Source organism: Mustela putorius, unplaced genomic scaffold (genome assembly GCF_011764305.1).
Source record: "Mustela putorius furo isolate JIRA1106 unplaced genomic scaffold, ASM1176430v1.1 tig00000095_pilon_pilon_pilon, whole genome shotgun sequence".
NCBI lineage: Eukaryota > Metazoa > Chordata > Mammalia > Carnivora > Mustelidae > Mustela > Mustela putorius.
This window is the reverse complement of record NW_025421280.1, coordinates 1587058-1593574: the sequence shown is the minus strand read 5'-3', so window position 1 is coordinate 1593574 and position 6517 is coordinate 1587058. Positions and strand designations below refer to the sequence as shown.

The 6517-nt window shown below is 42.6% G+C and overlaps 1 long non-coding RNA gene across 2 annotated transcripts in view; it reads right to left on the bottom strand.

The window, feature by feature from the left end:
* Positions 1-6517, bottom strand: part of LOC106005348 — a 142929-nt gene continuing 136412 nt past the window's right edge. For both annotated transcript variants that reach the window (XR_006606032.1, XR_001178646.2), the window contains one exon: positions 1-420. This is a non-coding gene — a long non-coding RNA (uncharacterized LOC106005348). The remainder of the gene's footprint in view (positions 421-6517) is intronic.

Sequence of the window (6517 nt, the reverse complement as noted above, 5' to 3'; positions counted from 1 at the left end):
TTAAGGCACACACACACTCACACTCACCACACACACTCACAATCACCACACATACACATGCAAACCTTAGTTTAGATAGTGCGTAGATAGTGCTACATGTCCGGAGAAGTACTCATTATCTACTACAGCATCAAAAAAAAAAAATCATCACCCCCAAGCCTCAGAAACTTGAAGCAACAAACATGATCTCCCAATGGTTCTTCGGGTCAGGAATCCAGGAGCGGAATGGTTCTGGCTCAAGGTCTCAAGAAATCTCATGAGGGTGTGAATTGTCACCTGAATCTGCAGTCTCATGGGCTCAGTGAGGGCTGGAGGATGTTTCCACCTTGCTGTTGGCTGGCCTCAGTTCCTTGCTGGCTGGTAGCTGGATGCTCTAGTTGATGGACTACTCCATAAGGCCACTCATTGCATGGTTGCTTGCTTCCTCCGGAGCAAGAGAGGCAGGGAGAAAGAGGAAGAACAAGAGAGGTGGGAGCTTTTTATAGCCTAATATCAAAAGTGACACACCACCACTTCTCCATAGACCATTGGTCAAAGAGAACAACTGTGATAGAGTATAGGACAAAAATACACAAGAGTGTGAATATTATGTGGTGAAGATCATTGGGGGGCCAACTTGAACCTGGCTACCATAGAACATTTAAAAATACATCTACAGATTCTTTTGTATTCCCACACTTCCCCACCTTCAAAAAGTAGAAATGGATTTTTCTCCTTTTGAATAGAGCTGGACCTAGTGACTTTCTCATAACAAATAGAATGGGATGGACTAATAGCATGTGATTTCACATAGCTAAGGTCATAAAGAGCATTGTGGCATCCACCTTTCTCTCTTGGATGACTCTCTCTGGGGAAAGACAGCCTCCGTGCCATGAGAACACTCAAGAAGCTATATGGAGAGGTCCACACAAAAGGAATGGAGTCCTCTTGCCAACAGCCAGCACCAACTGACCAGGCATGTGAATAAGCCATCTAGAAAGTAGGTCCTCCAGCCCCAGTCAAGCCTTCAGATGATGACTGTGCTGGCCAAGAAAATGACTGCAACCTCCTGAGAGACCCTGGGCCAGAACCACCCAGCCAAGCTACTCCCAAACTCTTGACCTACAGATAATCTGGGATATACTAAATGTCTGTTACTGTTTTAAGCCATTAAGTTCTAGGGTAATTTGTTAGGCAGTAATAACTAATACAACATGATTATTGAATTTCAGAGATCTTAGCTGTAAACAACAGAATCCACCCCAGCTAGTTTAAACAGAAGAGGAACGTATTTAAGGAATTAGGTAGTTCACTGAATTCCTGGGAGGACTAAAGAATGAGACAAAGCCATGACCTCTCCTGTGGAGACCCTTCTGCTACCACTGCTAGCACATACCCCAGAAACTGTAGGAAAAAGGGACTGCTACTGGCAGTAAGTGGGATGTCTTCACTGTCTTGCCTCTGTAAGTGGGATGTCTTCACCACTACCCCACGTAAAGAATGGATTTTATATGTACTTACTTCCAAACCAAAGCCTGTGTAAGGGTTGGGTCAAATGTTTATACTTTATTGTGATGGGTAATTTTATGTGTCAACTTTGTTGGGTCACAGTGCCCATATATTTGGTCAACCACTACTTTGGATTTTTCTGTGAGGGTGTTTTTGGATGAGATAAACATTTAAATCAGAGGTGTCTGCTTAAATCAGATTATCCTCCATAATGTGAGGGTGGGCCTCATCTAATCAGTTGAGAGTCTGAATAGAGCAAAAGACTGACATCCCCCCAAAAAGAAACAACTCTGCCAGCAGATGGCTTTGGGACTTGAATTGCAACACTGACTCTTCCCTTATTATCCATAATCATGTGAGCCAATTCCTTAAACTCCCTCATTCTCTTCCTTCCTCACCCCCCTCTCAACAGATAGATAGATATACCAATAGATATACTGACAGATATATCTATGTTTATAGATACACCTGCATATATATAATTATTATTATCCCACTGGTTCTGTTTCTCTGGAAAACTCCGATTACCACACTTAGTTACAAAGGAGGTTCAGAAAATGAGTTTCTGGCTTAGGCATATTCAGACCCATAGGATGTGAAATTCTACAAATATAGGGAAGCCGTTCTAGTTGCTGGGTGGCCAAAAAGCCTATCAATATCTGCTGTTTTTATTATGTAAATAACCAAACACAAGCAATCTCTTCTATCAAGGTAAACTATTCCTCAATAACCATCTCTCTCCTTGATCTGCAGAGAAATACACAAGATTACAGTGTGGTGTGTCTACCTCAAGCTATTTTTTTTTAATTGTAGACTTCATTTTTCAAAATTTTTGTCCTTTTTTAATTGAATTGAATTTTTTCTTACATAGCCTCTACACTCAATGTGGGGCTTGAACTCCCAACCCTGAGCTCAAGAGTTGCATGCTTTACCAACTGAGCCAGCCAGGTGCTCCCAAGTTGTAGACTTTAAATTAATCTGTTGTAGGCATGCACCTGGTGAGATTCCAGGGAATTCTACTTATATTTAAGCCTTTGCTCTACAGACACTATAGTCTTTTTCTGTACATAACTTCTTCCTTTAATTATGTACATTTGTAAATAATGAATGACATTTCCCTCAAGAGATTTTCTAATTTTATCTGTTGATCCAAATTAAAGTCTGACCATAATTCCTTCTCTAGGGAATGGTATTGTAAGCCTGTAAGTAAAGTTATAAGCATCACAGACCCCTTGGGAGGAAGGTGGTAGTTTTTCTTGGTAAGAAAAATCCCATGAAATCTCATTAATTCAGATTCCTTAAAGTTGGAATTTGTGATTATCCAACCTTCCCTGTTTGGAGTTGGCCTTTTCATTTTCTCTGGGCAAAGCGATTAAATAAAAAATTCCAATTGCAAGGGGGAAATGTTTCAGTAGCTACAGCTTTAGAAGGCTTTAGCTCACAATTTATTTGGGTCCAAATGGAATCTGCTATAGAGAAGTAATTATTTTTTTCCTAAGTTGAAAGGAGCAATGATGACTGATTCTATCACAGAATTTTCAAGAGTTTTCTGAAAAGACTGTCATAAAATTTTGTTCCTTGCTTTAAACAGCAAAGCTGGAATCTATGTGGGACTTTGGACTCTTCTAAGAAACAGCATTCACCTAGGATTATGATTTAGGAACAATCCATGATCTAATGGAAGTATCTAAGAGAAAGGACATCCCAAAATGATTGCCAAAGCTATTCTCTAAAAAGAAACCTACTAAAGAGAAAGCAAGCAAAATTCAGACACAATAAGAGGATAATTATAAGTTCTATGGATATTTTATTTTATTTATTTTTTTTTAAGATTTTATTTATTTGATAGACAGAGAGGCAGGCAGATAGAGAGTGAGAGAAGGAAGCAGGCTCCCTGCTGAGCAGAGAGCCCGATGTGAGACTCGATCCCAGGACCCTGAGATCATGACCTGAGCCGAAGGCAGCGGCTTAACCCACTGAGCCACCCAGGCGCCCTATTTTATTTTTTAAAGATTTTAATTAATTAGTTAATTATTTTGAGAGAGAGCATACACATGTGGGGTGAGGGGAAGGGCTGAGGGAGAAGGAGAGAGAAGATCTTAAGCTGGTTCAAGTCCAGCATGCAGCTCAAGGCAGGGCTTGATCCCACAACCCTGAGACCATGACCCTAGCTGAAATCAAGAGGTGGACACTTAATCAGCTAAGCCACCCCAGTATCCCTAAAGCTTTCATTTTTAAAGTAAACTCTACACCCAGTGTTGGGCTTGAACCCACATCGCCGAGATCCAGAGTCCCACATTCTACCAACAGAGCTGGCCAGGCACTCCATAATTTCTGTATTTTAAAACTGAAATAAACATCTGTAATAATGTTGGTGAAGGTTCTGAACTTTGAGATAGATACAATTCCTTAGGCATGAAGGAGAAGCACTTTAAGAGTCCTATCTTTTTTCGTTTTGTTTTGTTTTTTTTTTGTTTTTTAAGTAAATTTTGTGCCCAACATGGGGCTCAAACTCATAACCCCGAGATCAAGAGTCACATGCTCCACCAAGTGAACCAGCCAGGTGCCCTGAGGGATCATGGGTTTTCAGTAGAAAGAGCCTCTGTACTGTAACCATGGCCTGCTGTTGCTCAGTGAATAGGTTCCACCCAAAGAAACCAGATGCGGTGTCTGGGTGGCTCAGTGGGTTAAGTCTCTGCCTTCAGCTCAGATCATGGCCTCAGGGTCCTGGGATCGAACCCCGCATCAGCAGGGAGCCTGCTTCCCCCTTCTCCCTGCCTGCCTCTCTGCCTACTTGTGATCTCTGTCTGTCAAATAAATAAATAAAATCTTAAAAAAAAAAAAAAAAAAAAGAAGACGACGACTTATTTTGGAAAAAAAAAAAATGGATCTCATAAGCTCTTAGGAGAATTAAGCAGGGTCCAGGGTGAACACAGTACCCAGGAAAAAACTTCTGAATTCATGTGCCCTTATTTCTTTATGAGCCAAACAGATGTTATCATCTTTCAGCTGCCATTACAAGAAAAATGTTGGGAAGCTCTAGAGGAAAAAAAGCCAGGCAGCCCCTTCTTTGCGGAGTAGTCCCAAGAATAGCAGCCCTTGGCAGCTACACAGAGTGACAGATCTCCAACCCCTCCTTTTACATGTTGTAGGCATGTTCCTGAGGGCCTTGTTCACTACCCTTCCACAGGCTTCTCTGTCCATAGCCTTCCAGAGCTGCAGTTTCTTAAATATTAAAAGTGATGTACACTTGCTTTTAAATGCAAACATTCTAGCAGTTAATAATTAAAAAGTGAAATCCCCTACCTCTTATCCCAGAGTGTTAACCATGTGAAGAGTTGAAGGTGGACCTTTCAGATCCTTTTCTCTATACATGGACAATCAGTGCCTTACATCTCTTCTCTATGAATCAGCCTATAAGCTCTCTCACGATCATCTATGTATTTGGTCATCTGCTGATCTATCCAAAATTTACCCACATCTGCCAGTAGTGAAGGAGGTTTATATGCCAGACAGTGATGAGTCTGAACGTGCAGCTGTAAAAACACAAGATTCTTTCTGGTGCAAGAAACAGAAAACAAGGGTGCCTGGGTGGCTCAGTCATTGGGCATCTGCCTTCGGCTCAGGTCATGATCCCAGGTTCCTGGGATCGAGTCCTGCATCGGGTTCCCTCTCAGCAGGAAGCCGGCTTCTCCCTCTCCCTCTGCTGCTCCCCTGTTTGTGTTCCCTCTCGCTGTGTCTCTCCCTGTCAAATAAATAAATTAAATCTTAAAAAAAGAAAGAAAGAAAGAAAAAACAAAATGACCAAAAAGAAAAAAAAATCTATAGGCCCCCTTGCACACAAGTTTAGGGAGCAGGTCTCACTTCACATACAGCATGATTCAGAGGCTTGAAGAGATCCCCAAAACCCTATCTCTCTCTCTCCTCTCCCTTCTCTGTCCATCCCCCACACTGGCTTTATTCTCTGGCCCCAGGGATGGGCAAGATGGCTACCCGTGGTCTGGGGGCCACGTGCCCTTCCAAGCTCAAGTCAGGTGGAAATGTGACCTAACACAAAGGCTACCACCTCTCATTGACTCTGGTCACCCTCTTGAAAAGAGTCCACCTCTGCTCCTTGTTACTCTTATATTCCCATTACCCTGTTTTATGGTTTTTTTTTTAATACTTATTATCAATTGAAATTACGCTGAGTATTTGCTACTTGTTTATTATCTGCCTCTCCCACTCCCGAAAATAGAAAATAGAAAAGCTTTCCTGGAGCAGTATCCTCACCATCTTGATCCCTGCTCAATGTCTCAACTCCTCTCAATAAATATTTCTTGAATCAGGGGCACCTGGGTGGCCCAGCTAGTTGAGGCTAGACTCTTTTTTTTTTTTTTTTAAAGATTTTTTTATTTATTTGTTTGACAGATAGAGATCACGGGTAGGCAGAGAGAGAGAGGGAGAGAGAGAGAAAGGAAGCAGGTTCCCTGCCAAGCAGAGAGCTCGATGTGGGGCTCGAACCCAGGACCCTGGAACCATGACCTGAGCCGAAGGCAGAGACTTAACCCACTGAGCCACCCAGACACCGCATCTGGTTTCTTTGGGTGGAACCTATTCACTGAGCAACAGCAGGCCATGGTTACAGTACAGAGGCTCTTTCTACTGAAAACCCATCATCAGGTCATGATCTCGGGGTCCTGGGATCAAGTCCAGCTTCAGGGTCTGTGCTCAGTGGGGAGTCTGCTGGAGAGTCCCTCTGTCTCTCTCCCTCTGTCTCCCCCCACCACTCGCACATGGGTGTGCTCTCTCTTGCTTGCTCTAGCTCTAAAATAAATAAATAAATCTTTAAAAAAATATTTGTTCAGGGGCACCTGCGTGGCTCAGTGGGCTAAAGCCTCTGCCTTCAGCTTAGGTTGTGATCCCAGGGTCTTGGGATCAAGTCCCATACTGGGCTCTCTGCTCAGCAGGGAGCCTGCTTCCTCCTCTCTCTCTGCCTGCCTCTCTGCCTACTTGTGATCTCTGTCAAATAAATAAATAAAATCTTTTA